The sequence below is a fragment of the Chiloscyllium punctatum genome, chromosome 30 (assembly GCF_047496795.1).
Source record: "Chiloscyllium punctatum isolate Juve2018m chromosome 30, sChiPun1.3, whole genome shotgun sequence".
Taxonomy (NCBI): domain Eukaryota; kingdom Metazoa; phylum Chordata; class Chondrichthyes; order Orectolobiformes; family Hemiscylliidae; genus Chiloscyllium; species Chiloscyllium punctatum.
In genome coordinates, this window is record NC_092768.1 from 31990255 (window position 1) to 32006261 (window position 16007).

General features: G+C 51.8%; 1 non-coding gene and 1 pseudogene across 1 annotated transcript; both read right to left on the bottom strand.

Moving 5' to 3' along the window:
• Nucleotides 1-4043: 4043 nt before the first annotated feature.
• Nucleotides 4044-4232, bottom strand: LOC140455853 (U1 spliceosomal RNA; annotated as a pseudogene).
• Nucleotides 4233-6237: 2005 nt separating this feature from the next.
• LOC140455756 (U1 spliceosomal RNA) lies at nt 6238-6401 on the bottom strand. Its single transcript, XR_011953017.1, has one exon. It is a non-coding gene; the product is annotated as a U1 spliceosomal RNA (small nuclear RNA).
• Between the last annotated feature and the right edge of the window lie 9606 nt (nt 6402-16007).

Below are 16007 nucleotides of genomic sequence, written 5' to 3' on the forward strand. Positions count from 1 at the left end.
GAGAGCGTCCTTCACTGAGTTGATGATCCTCCAGGCACAGTTAATGTTCGTCTCGGTGTGAGTCCCGGGGAACAGGCCGTAGAGCACGGAGTCCTGCGTCACGGCGCTGCTCGGGACGAATCTCGACAAACACCACTGCATTCCTCTCCAGACTTCTTCTGCGTAGGCACATTCCAGAAGGAGGTGTGTGACAGTCTCGTCCCCCCCGCAGCCACTTCGAGGGCAGTGTGCGGTGCGGCAGAGAGTCCGGGCGTGCATAAAGGATCTCACAGGCAGAGCCCTTCTCACCACCAGCCAAGCCATGTCTTGGTGCTTGTTGGAAAGTTCTGGCGATGAGGCATTCTGCCAAATGGCTTTGACAGTCTGCTCAGGGAACCGCTCGATAGGATCCGCCCTCTCCTTTTCCCGAAGGGTCTCAAGGACGCTACGTGCTGACCACTTCCTGATGGACTTGTGGTCAAAGGTGTTTTTCTTCATAAACTTCTCCACGAAGGACAAGGTGATACAGAACGGTCCAACTACTCGGAACGTTCCACGGCAGCGAGGCCAGGCCCATCCTTCGCAACACCGGGGACAGGTAGAACCTCAGTACGTAGTGACACTTGGTGTTTGCGTCCCGGGGATCCACGCACAGCTTGATGCAGCCACACACAAAGATGGCCATCAGGGTGAGGGTGGCATTGGGTGTATTTTTTTCCCCTGTTGCCCAGATCTTTGTACAGTGAGCCCATTCGGACCCGGTCCATCTTTGACCTCCATATAAACTGGAAGATGGCCCGGGTGACTGCAGCGGCACAGGTTCTGGGAATAGGCCAGACCTGTGCCACGTTTAATAGCAATGACAGTGCCTCACACCTGATGACCAGGTTTTTTCCCACGATGGAGAGCGACCGTAGCTTCCATCTGCCCAGTTTCTGCCTCACTTTGCTGATACGCCCCTCCCAAGATTTGGCGCATGCCCCAGCCCCCCCGAACCAAATACCCAGCACCTTCAGGTGGTCGGTCCTGAAGGTGAAAGGGATCGAGGATTGGTCGGCCAGTTCCCGAAGAGCATGGCCTCGCTCTTGCCTCGGTTTACCTTGGCCCCGAGGCCCGTTAGAACTAGTCACATATGCACACGGGTCTGTGTACGGACAGCAGATCCGAGCAGAAAACAGCGACGTCATCCATGTACAGGGAGGCCTTAACCTGCAGGCCCCCACTGCCAGGAATACTCACCCCTCTCAGGCTCGCATCCTTCCTGATGGACTCGGCAAATGGCTCTATGCAGCACACAAACAAGGCAGGAGAGAGAGGGCAGCCCTGCCTGACTCCAGATCTGACTGGGAAGCTCTCTGATTCCCACCCATTGATTGAGACTGCACTGACAATGTTGGTGTAGAGCAGTCTGATCCAATTGCAGATTCCCTCCCCAAAGCCCATTTTGGAGAGAACATCTCTCATATACCTGTGTGATATCCTGTCAAAGGCTTTCTCCTGGTCCAGGCTGATCAGGCAGGTGTCCAACCCTCTGTCCTGCACGTAGGCGATCGTATCCCTGAGGAATGCGAGACTCTCAGAGATCTTCCTGCCCGGTACAGCACAGGTTTGGTCAGGGTGAATCACCGACCCCAGAGCAGACCTGACCCGGTTGGCGATTTCCTTTGACAGAATTTTGTAATCTGTGTTTAACAGTGAGATTGGTCTCCAATTTTTGAGTTCCTCCCTCTCCCCCTTCCGCTTGTAGATGAGGGTGATGATGCCTTTCCTCATGGATTCACTCATGGTACCTGCCCGGAGCATACTGACATACACCTCCAGCAGGTCCTGGCCAATCAAGTCCCACAGAGCGGAATACAGCTCAACCGGTAAGCCGACGCTTCCGGGAGTTTTATTCTTTTCGAAGGACTCGAGGGCCTTGGTCAGCTCGTCCAGAGATAGCGGCTGGTCCAGCCTCTCTCGTGTTCTGTCGTCTAAGACCTGTTGTGGTTCTGTTCGCCGAGCTGGGAATTTATGTTGCAGACGTTTTGTCCCCTGTCTAGGTGACATCCTCAGTCTTTGGGAGCCTCCTGTGAAGCGCTTCTGTGATGTTTCCTCCGGCATTTAGAGTGGTTTGAATCTGCCGCTTCCGGTTGTCAGTTGCAGCTGTCCGCTGCAGTGGTCGGTATATTGGGTCCAGGTCGATGTGCTTATTGATTGAATCTGTGGATGAGTGCCATGCCTCTAGGAATTCCCTGGCTGTTCTCTGTTTGGCTTGTCCTATAATAGTAGAGTTGTCCCAGTCGAACTCATGTTGCTTGTCACCTGTGTGTGTGGCTACTAAGGATAGCTGGTCGTGTCGTTTCGTGGTTAGTTGGTGTTCATGGATGCGGATCGTTAGCTGTCTTCCTGTTTGTCCTATGTAGTGTTTTGTGCAGTCCTTGCTTGGGATTTTGTACACTACATTGGTTTTGCTCATGCTGGGTATCGGGTCCTTCGTCCTGGTGAGTTGTTGTCTGAGAGTGGCTGTTGGTTTGTGTGCTGTTATGAGTCCTAGTGATCACAGTAGTCTGGCTGTTAGTTCGGAAATGTTCTTGATGTATTGTAGCGTGGCATGTACTAGTTCCGTTGTCTCTCCCTTAGGCATCCTTTGATGAAATTGCACGGATATCTGTTTTTGGCGAATACATTGTATAGGTGTTCTTCTTCCTCTTTTTGCAGTTCTGGTGTACTGCAGTGTGTTGTGGCCCTGGATTAGTGTGGAGCAGCTGTGAGGAAGAACAGAGAGAACCAGAGGCCTGGATCAGTGCAGAGCAGCTGAGAGCTGAAGAGGAGCCGATGGAGAGCTGCAACAGTCTGGAATGGCTGAGAGCTGGATTGGAGCGGATTAGAGACCTGGATCAGCACAGAGTGACCGAGAGCTGGATTGGAGCTGATTAGAGACCTGGATCAGGACAGAGTGACCGAGAGCTGGATTGGAGTGGATTAGAGGCCTGGATCAGCACAGAGTGACCGAGATTTGGATGGGGGGGGGATTAGAGGCCTGTGTCAGTACAGAGTGACTGAGAGCTGGATTGGGGTGGATTACAGGCCTGTGTCAGTACAGAGTGACTGAGAGCTGGATTGGGGTGGATTAGAGGCCTGGATCAGCACAGCGTGACCGAGAGCTGGATGGGGGCGGATTAGAGGCCTGGATCAGCACAGAGTGACCGAGAGCTGGATGGGGGCGGATTAGAGGCCTGGATCAGCACAGAGTGACTGAGAGCTGGATTGGAGTGGATTAGAGGCCTGTGTCAGTACAGAGTGACCGAGAGCTGGATGGAGGGGATTCAAGGCCTGGATCCGTACAGGATGGCTGAGGCCTGTATCAGTACAGAATGGCTGAGGCCTGGAATGGAGCAGACTGGAGACTTGGAGCGGAGTGAAAGCGGTAATTGGACTGGAGGTGGTTGTGGAGCTGGGGGAAGCTTGCTGTGAAGGTGATAGGTACATGCAAGTGGGTGGGGGTTGGGGAGCATTGATGGGGATAGGTCAGCGTGGAGTGTGGAGTGGATAGGTGGGAAGGAAAATGGACAGGTGGGACAAGTCAAGTGGAGGGGCGCGTCTGAGATGAGGTGGGGGGTGGAAGATGAGGAAACGGCTGAAGTCAACATTGATGCTGTGTGGTTGGAGGGTCCGAAGGTGGAAGATGAGGCATTGTTCCCCCCCTGGTGTGAGGTGGGCTGGGCTTTGCACTTTGTAGCTCAGGGTGTTGGTGCCCTTGCTTGGTAGGTTGGCGAAGAAGCAAACGGTGGTAAGACATGGAGCAGATGGTGACTGAGAGCAGTTAAGAGGGAAGGTGTTTATGAAGCATGTTGAGAGATATAGTGAGGAAATCGAGGGAAATGGTCACATATGCAGCAGAGGTTTGGTGGGCTTAACGGTTTTAAACTTAGGACGGATCTTGCTTGGAGAGGGAAGAAAGGTATTCCAAAGACTGCCCGAGCAAACCTGGGCGTTAACGGAGCAGTGACAAGACAAGTCGCAGTATAACAGCAGTGCCTACAGAAAAAGTGCAATTCAGATTCAGTCATTGGTTTGTAAATCAGGGGAGAGCGTGACCGCAGTCCCCCACTACCACAAATTTTGCAGTCGAGTATCCCGCATTTGGGGACATCGCAGGCGTCAGCACACCCGAAGTGCAATGGGATAGCCTCGTCCTGGGAGAACTTTTTTTTAATTTCAGAAATATGCTTTATTCATAAAATACATTGATGGTCTGTACAGTTGAATATGCCATACATATGTAAACATTCCATTTGTTTACATACCTAAAACAGAGTAATCATTCCTATTTACAGGTCTGTACGATTACATTTTTAGCTGAGGCGTCAGCAGAGCCCAAATGACTGCGCGGGGCCCCCTGTTCTTCTTTAGGCAGGCAGATCTTACACGGTGGTCTTTCCCCACCGCGCCTTGGCGGCAGCTGCCCCAAGCTTCAGCACGTTCTTCAACACGTAGTCCTGGATCTTGGAATGTGCCAGTCTGCAACACTCAGTCGGGGTCAACTCCTTCAGCTGGAAGATCAACAGGTTTCTGACCACTCAGAGAGCGTCCTTCACCGAGTTGATGATCCTCCAGGCGCAGTTAATGTTCGTCTCGGTGTGAGTCCCCGGGAACAGGCCGTAGAGCACGGAGTCCCACATCACGGCGCTGCTCGGGACGAACCTCGACAAACACCACTGCATTCCTCTCCAGACTTCTTCTGCATAGGCACATTCCAGAAGGAGGTGTGTGACAGTCTCGTCCCCCCCGCAGCCACTTCGAGGGCAGCGTGCAGTGCGGCAGAGAGTCCGGGCGTGCATAAAGGATCTCACAGGCAGAGCCCTTCTCACCACCAGCCAAGCCACGTCTTGGTGCTCGTTGGAAAGTCCTGGCGATGAGGCATTCTGCCAAATGGCTTTGACAGTCTGCTCAGGGAACCGCTCGACAGGATCCGCCCTCTCCTTTTCTCGAAGGGTCTCAAGGACACTACGTGCTGACCACTTCCTGATGGACTTGTGGTCAAAGGTGTTTTTCCTCATAAACTTCTCCACGAAGGACAGGTGATACGGAACGGTCCAACTACTCGGAGCGTTCCGCGGCAGCGAGGCCAGGCCCATCCTTCGCAACACCGGGGATAGGTGGAACCTCAGTACGTAGTGACACTTGGTGTTTGCGTACCGGGGATCCACGCACAGCTTGATGCAGCCACACACAAAGATGGCCATCAGGGTGAGGGTGGCATTGGGTGTATTTTTCCCCCCGGTGCCCAGATCTTTGTACAGTGAGTCCCTTCGGACCTGGTCCATCTTTGACCTCCATATAAACTGGAAGATGGCCCGGGTGACTGCAGCGGCACAGATTCTGGGAATAGGCCAGACCTGTGCCACGTTTAATAGCAATGATAGTGCCTCACACCTGATGACCAGGTTTTCTCTGGCGATGGAGAGCGACTGTAGCTTCCATCTGCCCAGTTTCTGCCTCACTTTGCTGATACGCCCCTCCCAAGACTTGGCGCACGCCCCAGCCCCCCCGAACCAAATACCCAGCACCTTCAGGTGGTCGGTCCTGACGGTGAAGGGGATCGAGGATTGGTCGGCCCAGTTCCCGAAGAGCATGGCCTCGCTCTTGCCTCGGTTTACCTTGGCCCCCGAGGACCGTTCGAACTGGTCACATATGCACATAAGTCTGCGCATGGACAGCGGATCCGAGCAGAAAACGGCAATGTCATCCATGTACAGGGAGGCCTTAACCTGCAGGCCCCCGCTGCCAGGAATAGTCACCCCCTCTCAGGCTCGCATCCTTCCTGATGGACTCGGCAAATGGCTCTAAGCAGCACGCAAACAAGGCGGGTGAGAGGGGGCAGCACTGCCTGACTCCAGATCTGACTGGGAAGCTATCCAGTCTCTTGATATTTGGCTGTGGCTTCAGCGGATCTGACCGAGAGCGTTCGGGACACAAACAGGTAATCTATCCTTGAGCAGATAGACCCGTCTGCCCGTGACCAGGTGCATCTACGCTGCGCTCCATCTGCAGGGGTGCTGAAGACATCGTGCAGCTTGGCATCTTTTACCGTGTCCATCAGGGCTCTGAACGTGGCATCCAGTTTAGAAGAATAAGTGGACAGAGCTGAATATAAGAGAGGATGGTGTAAGACGTGCAGCATATCTGTCCATATAGATGCACGGTATATAGAAAGCCGTATGAAGCACAGAAATGAGCGCCCTCTGCTGAATGTTCTGTTTTTTGTTTGTAAATCAGGGGAGAGCGCGAACGCAGTCCCCCACTACCACAAATTTTGCAGTCGAGTATCCCGCATTTGGGGACATCGCAGGCGTCAGCACACCCGAAGTGCAATGGGATAGCCTCGTCCTGGGAGAACCACCTTGGTGATCATGGTATCTCCCCTGCCAGGTAAGTATGCTTAATACTCGCACTCGCTCAAACCCAACAACAGCCCATAGCTCTTACACTCACACTAACTGCATTTTCGGAAATCGAAAATTCACCTGCCTGAGGTTCCCTGTCTGCACAACAGCGCCATTTCTCACCTGGATCAAAGAACACCCGGAGAAAAGCTCATGTTTCACTGAATACTACACTCACTGGGCACCCGGAGAAGCTGCACTAATTTGCATTTCTTTCGGAAACGAGAACGCCCCGCCCCCTTCAGACTGACTCCTCTTTCACCAAAACAAAGCCCCACAAATCTCTCAGACACCTGAAGCACTCTGTTATCAAACACTGTTTACGTAATGTTAGGTGAACGCGAATAAAAGCAATTTTTAAGCTTTGCTGGTGAAACTTGAAAGATATTTTGCCATCACTTTTTCCTAATCCCTACAAACTGAACAAATCTTCTTTTGTGAAACTGCAGCTTTGCAATCTCCCACCCTCTGTGTTCCACCATGTAAATCAATTCCTTCAGGAGACCTCACGGTTAAGATTAAGGATTCCAGGGACAAGGAAATATTTCTCAATGTTGTTTGGATGTGACATTAAACTGAGAGCACCACCTTTTCTGGATACACATTCTTTAACACCCTCTGGTGTGAAAGAAACAGGCCCGTGATTCAAATGTAAATATCATTTTTAATGTAAATATCATTTTTATACATACATATCCTATGTTCCAGCGGCTGATGTCCTGACCTTCCTGGGAAGGTACGTCCAAGTTGAGGGAGAAGCCACTGATGTGATCGACCCCATTGGGATCTGGACCAGTAAGCGGCAGGTCAGGGTAACTCTGAGGGCCGATGACAGTGGGAACATCCTCCACCCACCCTCGAGCTTCGCAATTGGAGGGAGCAGAGGCTACCTGACATATGCAGGGCAGCCGAAAGTGTGCCGAACCTGTGGGAAGTCGGGACACGTGGCGGTGGATTGCAAAGTGACCATCTGCAGGAACTGCAAACAGGAGGGTCACCTGACTAAGGACTGTCAGGAAGAAAAGAGCTGCAACCTGTGCGGAGAGGCGGGCCACATGTCCAAGACCTGTCCAAGACGGGGGGGCCCCCACTTACGCACAGATGGCTGGAGGTGGCAATGTGACCCGTGGACCCCCAAAGACCAGTAAGGTCCACCCGGACAGTAGGGAAACGGAGTCTGGTGGCACCCAGAAAGAAGAACAGGCTGGAGTGGAGGAGGCGGCAGCCAGCGGAGAGACACAGCAGCTGATCTTAGCTCTAGCCGGGCAGATGGAAGAAATGGAGGAGGAGGAGGTAATCAAGCAGGCAGAGGAGTGGACACCTGTTAAAAACAGGAAGAGGAAATCTTGCCAGGCCCCCAAAGCCTCCCAGCAAAGGGGGAAAAGACAGCTGCACGAGGGAAGGACGGCCAGCTCTTCGGAGGGGGAAGCTGGACGCAAAGAAGGTCATCACCACCAGAAGAAGAGACAGAGCGCCGTCGGTAAATAGGAGGGCATTTCCTCCCAACCAGGAGACAATAGACCCCCTGAAGTCACTCTCCACCCAGTGAGAACCAGGGGGTACCCACTGCCCCACAACTACAGGCAACCGAGAGCTGTGATCCTCTGACAGTCCCATTGTCAGACACAGAACTGGACAGGGAGGACCCTTGCCTTGGCTCAATGATGCCAGAGCGGGTAAATGACCCCAGTGAGGAGCTGGATAGCTACCTCAGCCCAGCGAAGGTCCAGCAGTTCGTGCTTACCTTGGGGATGTAGACAAGTCACCCCAGACACAGGACAGTCAAATGGACAATGGTAACTCCATAAACTGGGGGTTAAAGAAATTTCATTTGCTTTCATATAACAGGGCACCCACTCAGTAGGTGGGTTCCACTGAAGCCACAGCCAAATACCAAGAGACTGGATAGTTAATAAAGGTAACTGTTAATAGGATAACTGTAAATTATATCAATTCAATTTGTTCTTTGTAATGTTAAGACATGCAATGTATATAACTATGAACGACATGGAAAATTGTACAAGTACCAAAGATTTATTTACATGAATAAAGTATATTTTGAAATAAAAAAAGTAAATATCATTTTTATATGTCTCTGATTTACTCGCTTACTTCCAGCCTAGTATAAATACCTTCTCTCAGCCTAGTATAAATACCATCCTATTTCTTCCTTTTTTTTAGCTTTGACAAGGGGTCAGTTAGACTCAAAATATCAGCTCTCTTTTCTCTCCTTCAGATGCTGCCAGACCTGCTGAGATTTTCCAGCATTTTCTCTTTTGATTTCAGATTCCAGCATCCGCAGTAATTTGCTTTTATTTATAAACATTGGAGTTTTACTCTCATCAACAAACCAACAAATGCCCTTCATCAGGAATAGAGGCAGGAAGCTTGCAGAGTGGAGAGATAAATGAGAGGGGGTGGGGGTGGGGAGAAAGTAGCAGAGTAGAATAGGTGAAGGGGGATGGGGTGGGGAGGTAGGTCAGAGGGGAGGGTGGGGGAAGGTAGCAAAGAGTACAATAGGTGAATGGAGATGGGGATGGGGGGGTGATAGGTCAGAGAGGAGGGTGGAGTGGGTAGGTGGGAAGGAAGATTGGCTGGTAGGACAGGTCATGGGGACGGTGCTGAGCTGGAAGGTTGGAACTGGGGTGAGGTGTGGGAAGGGGATATGAGGAAACTGGTGAAGTTCACATTGGTGTCCTGGGGTTGAAACTCTGGACGTGGCGTCCAGTTTACTGTTCCCATCCACCCCCTCCCCACCCCCCCACCCCTGCCGGATCGTCCATCTGCATCAATGATACAGTTGAAGTCTCCGGCCAGAATGACCAGCCTGGACGTAGCCAGCAACAGTGGAAGCTGCTGCAGATGGCCAACCGTTCACTCTTTCCCACTGGGGCGTACACATTAATCAGTCTCAGGGGAACATTCCTCTACATGATGTCCACGACGAGGAGGCACCCGCTCACCACCTCCTCAACCTCAGAGATGGTGAAGTTGCCTCCTCGCAGCAGGATACCCAGGCCGGAGGCGAGGCTATCGTTGCCCCCTGACCAAACTGACGGCCCATGGGCCCACAAGCTCGACCATCTCCTGTAACTGCTGAGGTGCGGTATCCCACACTCCTGCAGGAACAGGACATCGGCTTTAACATTGGCCACGAAGGCCATCGTAGAAACACATCGCGTGGCCGATTTGATGCTATGCACATTGATGCTGGCAATTTTTAACCCCATTTTAACAGTTTACGAGGTGAACAGTGTCCATTTGCTGGTGGTCTTGCCCCTCTGGGGAAGCTGTGTGCATCCCCGTGGTGACGGCAAACTGCTGGACCCTCCCAGGGCTGAGGTAGCTGTCCGGCTCCACGCTGGAGTCATTTCCCCGCTCTGGTGTCTTCGGGTCGGGCCCAGGGTCCACATAGTCTAGTCCAGTTCTCCATCTGACAGCGGGGCTGTATCAGGACCGCTGCTCCCAGTTACCTGGAGCTGTGGGCCGGTGGGTACCTCTTGGTTCTCACCAGGTCGGGGGAGGCCTTTACCCATCCCCTCAGAGGGATCGTCTTTTCCTGCTTTGCCCTCCTTTTTCCTCACGGCGCTCTGCCTCTTCCTCTGGTGATGACCCTCCATGCTCCCGTCCTCACCGTCGGAAGAGCTGCCTGTATCCTCGTCGTGTAGGTGTCGCTTCCCCCTTCGCTGGGTGGCTTTGGGAGGTTTCCTCTTCCTGTTTTTGACAGTAATCCAATCCTCTGCTTCCTTTGATCCCTCCTCTTCCATTTCCTCCGTCTGTCTTGAAGGAGCTTGGATCGGCTGCTGCATCTCCCCGCTGTCTGCCGCCTGCTCTGCTACAGCCTGCCCTTCCTTCTGGGTGCCTCCAGACACCGTCCCCGTGCTGGTTTGTGGTACCTTGCTGGTCTTAGGTGGTCCACGGCTCGTGTTGCCACCTCCGGCCATCTGTGTGTAGGTGGTGGCCCCTCGTCTTGGGCAGGCCTTGTACATGTGACCCGCCTCTCCACACAGATTACAGTTCTTGGCTTCCTTACATTCCTTGGTCGGGTGGCCTTCCTGCTTGCAGTTTCGGCAGACGGTCACCTTACAATCCGCCGTCATGTGGCCTGGCCTCCCGCAGGTTCGGCACACTTTCGGCAACCCTGCGTATGTCAGGAAACCTCTGCTTCCTCCGATGGCAAAGCTGGAGGGTGGGTGGAGGATGTTCCCACTGGCATCGACCCTCAGGGTTACCCTGACCTGTCGTTTGCTCAGGAGATGTTCTGAGGTGCAGGTTCCGATCCCATTGTGACAGATGCTGGAATTTGAATCCTAAGAGATCAGGAATTAGCTGTCTTTAAAGTTTAGAGTTTTAGGTATCGTTGGTAAAAGGGACGATGGCAATACTGCGAGTAAATGGTAACTGTTCAATCAGCCATGGCTACATTAAATGGTGGGATAAATGGTCTGCTGTCCCTGTGTTCCTGGGGATGAGAGGTGGTAATCAAAACAGGAGCAGGTTTGTGAGGTGTACTGATAATAACGTAGGAGAATGTGAGGACTGCAGATGCTGGAGAGTCAGAGTTGAAGAGTGTGGTGCTGGAAAAGTACAGCCGGTCAGGCAGCATCCGAGGGGCAGGAGAGTCGACGTTTCAGGCATAAGCCCTTCATGAGGAAGGGCTTTTCACTTGTTTTTGGGCTGGACCTTCAACCGGCCGTAATGTGCAGTGCAGGGGCTACTCCAGCAGAGGGAGGCAGTGATCCATCTGCTGGGGTCTGTGGAGCTGACCGTTTTCCAGCATTAAGGAAGATATTCACCCCAGCTGCCTGCACAGTTACAATGGTCCCCTCACAAGATAGCAACAGTAGACCATTCAGCCTGTAGATGCTGCCCCACCGCTCATTTAGGTCATGGTTTTTCATCATTTATATCAGTGATGTGGATGTGAATACAGGAGATATGGTTAGTAAGTTTGCTGATGACGCTAAAATTGGTGGATCCTGTCTCTCTCTTTCTTTCTCTCTATCCCACCCCCTCCCCTGGTTTACAATCCATAGAGAAGACAATTCTGTATTTGTCCAGCAGAGGGAGAATCCTTGAGGGTGTGAGTGAACATCTGCCATTTTGCTCTGTCCAGTCCCATGTTTATTGAGCTTTCGTTCACTCACCCCACAGATACCCCTTCCAATCATCACTGCCCCCCTTTCACATTGTTCCATACCGCAGTAACTGCCACGTGATTGTCCCTATCCGACATAATTCCTACAATGACCTGCAATTCTCTCCACACGTACAATTTTCTCTCTGCCATTTATTACCTCCCCATGAATGCCACTTCTGCATTTTCCTTCACTCAAGCAGTTTTTCCGAGCCCCTGTTTCGAAATACCACTGAGGTCCGAGACCTGGGAAAAGTAACGTCAAATACAGTGTGTGCAGGAGATCTGCTGCAAACATCGGGGTCGGGGTGGAGAAACTCAGCAGATCTGGCAGCAAGGAGAAAGTGAGGACTGCAGATGCTGGAGATCAGAGTCGAGAGTGTGGTGCTGGAAAAGCACAGCCGGTCAGGCAGCATCTGAGGAGCAGGAGAGTCAACGTTTCGAGCATAAGACCTTCATCAGGAACGAGAAGGGGTGCCCAAGGGGTCTGAGAGATAAATGGGAGAGTGGGTGCGGCTGGGGGGAAGGCAGCTGGGAATGCGATAGGTCGATGAAGGGGGAGGGTGAAGGTGACAGAGTGGAGGGTGGAACCGATAGGTGGAAAGGAAGATGGACAGGTGTGACACTGTTGAAGAAGGGTGGTAAAGACAAGCCAGGGAACTATAGACCGGTGATCCTGACCTCGGTGGTGGGCAAGTTGTTGGAGGGAATCCTGAGGGACAGGATGTACATGTATTTGGAAAGGCAAGGTCTGATTCGGGATAGTCAACACGGATTTGTGCGTGGGAAACCATGTCTCACAAACTTGATTGAGTTTTTTGAAGAAGTAACAAAGAAGGTTGATGAGGGCAGAGCAGTAGATGTGATCTATATGGACTTCAGTAAGGCGTTCGACAAGGTTCCCCATGGGAGACTGATTAGCAAGGTTAGATCTCATGGAATACAGGGAGAACTGGCCATTCAGATACAGAACTGGCTCAAAGGTAGAAGACAGAGGGTGATGGTTGAGGGTTGTTTCTCAGACTGAAGGCGTGTGACCAGTGGAGTGCCACAAGGATCGGTGCTGGGCCCTCTACTTTTTGTCATTTACATAAATGATTTGGATGCGAGCATAGGAGGTACGGTTAGTAAGTTTGCAGATGATACCAAAATTGGAGGTATAGTGGACAACGAAGAGGGTTACATCAGATTACATCAAGATCTGGATCAGACGGGCCAATGGGCTGAGAAGTGGCAGATGGAGTTTAATTCAGATAAATGCGAGATGCTGTATTTTGTGAAAGCAAATCTTAATGGTAAGGTCCTAGGGAGTGTTGCTGAACAAAGAGACCTTGGAGTGCAGGTGCATAGCTCCTTGAAACTGGAGTCACAGGTAGATAGGATAGTGAAGAAGGCATTTGGTATGCTTTCCTTTATTGGTCACGGTATTGAGTACAGGAGTTGGGAGGTCATGTTGCAGCTGTACAGGACATTGGTTAGGCCACAGTTGGAATATTGTGTGCAATTCTGGTCTCCTTCCTATCAGAAAGATGTTGTGAAACTTGAAAGGGTTCAGAAAGATTTACAAGGATCTTGCCAGGGTTGGAGGATTTGAGCTACAGGGAGAGGCTGAACAAGCTGGGGCTGTTTTCCCTGGAGCGTCAGAGGCTGAGGGGTGACCTTATTGAGGTTTATAAAATCATGAGGGACATGGATAGGATAAATACACAAATTCTTTTCCCTGGGGTTGGGGAGTCCAGAACTAGAGGGCATAGGTTTAGGGTGAGAGGGGAATGATATGAAAGAAACCTAAGGGGCAACTTTTTCATGCAGAGGGTGGTACGTGTATGGAATGAGCTGCCAGAGAATGTGGTGGAGGCTGGTACAATTGCGACATTTAAGAGGCATTTGGATGTGTATATTTGGATAGGAAAGGTTTGGAGGGCTATGGGTCGGGCACTGGCAGGTGGGACTAGATTGGGTTGGGATATCTGGTCGGCATGGACGGGTTGGACCGAAGGGTCTGTTTCCATGCTGTACATCTCTATGACTCTATGACTCTATGACAGTGCAAGAGGGAGGTGCCGAGTTGGAAAGTTGGATCTGGAATTGGAGGGGAAATATGGAAACTGGTGAAATCGACATTGATTCCGTGTGGTTGGAGGGTCCCAAGGCAGAAGATGAGGCATTCTGCCTCCAGGCGTCGGGTGGCCAGAATCTGGTGGTGGAGGAGGCCCAGGACTTGCAAGTCCTTGCGGGAGTGGGAGGGGGAGTTGAAGTGGTCGACCACAGGGACGTGGTGTTGTTTGGTGCAGGTGTCCCAGAGATGTTCCATGAAACATTCCGCAAATTGGCGTTCTATCTCCCCAATATGGAGGAGACCGCTTCGGGAGCAACGGACACAATAGATGATGTGTGTTTGGAAGTGCAGGTAAATCTCTGTTGTATGCGGAAGGATCCTTTGGGCCCTTGGACAGGGGTGAGGGGGGGGGTGTCGGCGCAGATTTTGCACTTCGTGTGGTGGCAAGGGAGGGTGCTGGGTGTGAAGGGTGGGTTGGTGTTGGGGTCGTGGACCTAACAAGGGAGTCACAGAGGGTATGGGACGGGCAGTGAATGGTGGGCCCAGCCATCAATGCCCACATCCCATGAGAGAGTGAAATAAAATTGAGACTAAGAGGTATCCAATTTAAAAAAGGAATGAGGGGGAAGTGCTTCCATCAAAGTGTTGTGAGTTCATTCGCCCAGAGTGTGGTGGATGCCAGGACATTGATTCACGTTAAGGAGGAGATAGACAGATGTTTAATTAGTGATGGGTTGAAGGGATATGGAGAGTGGGCAGGAAAGTGGAGTTGAAGCCTAAGATGAGTTCAGCCTTAGTCATATTAAATCAAGGGGTTTAATTGGTCAGTCCCATTCCCACTTCTTGTGTTCCTACATTGTTATGTAAGTGAGATGCCTTCAGCAATAGCAGTAGAAGGTGACATGGAAGGGAGAGAAAGACAGTGGAGATCGAGGGGCAGCACGGTGGCTCAGTGGTTAGCACAGCTGCCTCACAACAGCAGGGACCCAGGTTCAATCCCACCCTCGGGCAACTGTCTGTGTGGAGTTTGCACATTCTCCCCGTGTCTGAGTGGGTTTCCTCCAGGTGCTCCAGTTTCCTCCCACAGTCCAAAGATGTGCACCTTAGGTGGATTGCCCATTGTGTCCAGGGATGTGCAGGTTCGGTGGATTGGCACGGTAAATTGCCCAGAGTGTTCAAGGCTGTGGGTTAGGGTGGATTGGCCTGTGTTAAATCGTCCACAGTATCTAGGGATGTGCAGGATGGTGCATTAGCCACGAGGCGAGCAGGGTTAGGGTTGAAGATGGATGTGGGTAGGATGCTCTTTGGAGGGTTTAGATTAGATTACTTTAGATTACTTACAGTGTGGAAACAGGCCCTTCGGCCCAACAAGTCCACACCGCCCCGCCGAAGCGCAACCCACCCATACCCCTACATCTACTCCTTACCTAACACTACGGGCAATTTAGCATGGCCAATTCACCTGACCTGCACATCTTTGGAGTGTGGGAGGAAACCAGAGCACCCGGAGGAAACCCACGCAGACATGGGGAGAATGTGCAAACTCCACACAGAGAGTCGCCTGAGATGGGAATTGAACCCGGGTCTCTGGCGCTGTGAGGCAGCAGTGCTAACCACTGTGCCACCGTGCCGCCCACAGGTTGGTGTGGACCTGTTGGGCCGAATGGCCTGTCACACACTGTGGGGATTCTATCTCTTCCCTAAATGCACAAAGATTAATCTTGGTCTGCCCCATTCCCGGGGATGCTGTGAGTTGCAATCAGAGATCTGTTTAAGTGACAGACCCAGGGATACAAAGGTGTTCAAAAAGGCAGCATGAATTCTCGATCATGTGACCTCTCAGTGTTATGAGCCTGTGTAACAGAGGTAAAGTACAAACCTGCTCATCTCCATGCTCTGACTCAAAACAGCAAGCAACCAGCCACCAGTCCAGGCCCCACACTCTGGGCACTGTTCATAGAGTAGAATCCTCACAGGACGGAAACAGGCCATTCAGCCCAACAAGTCCACACTGACCCTCTGAAGAGTAACCCACCCTATTACTCTACATTTACCCCTGATTCATGCACCTAACCACATCCCTGAACACTGTGGGGTAATTGAGCACAGCCAATCCAGCCTAACCTGCACATCTTTGGATCGTGGGAGGAAACCCACACAGACACAGGGAGACTGTGCAAATTCCACACAGACAATCGCCCGAGTCTGGGATCGAACCCGGGTCCCTGACGCTGTGAGGCAGCATGCTAACCACAGGACCATCGTGCTGCAGACTCAGGGGTGGGTCTACAGAACTGTCTGCCCCAGGCTGGGACTAGCCCACATACAAAACAAGTCGTGGCTCTATTTTGGTGTCCAATAAGAAACAATTTTCCTTTCCAGCTGTGACTCCTCAATTATTACA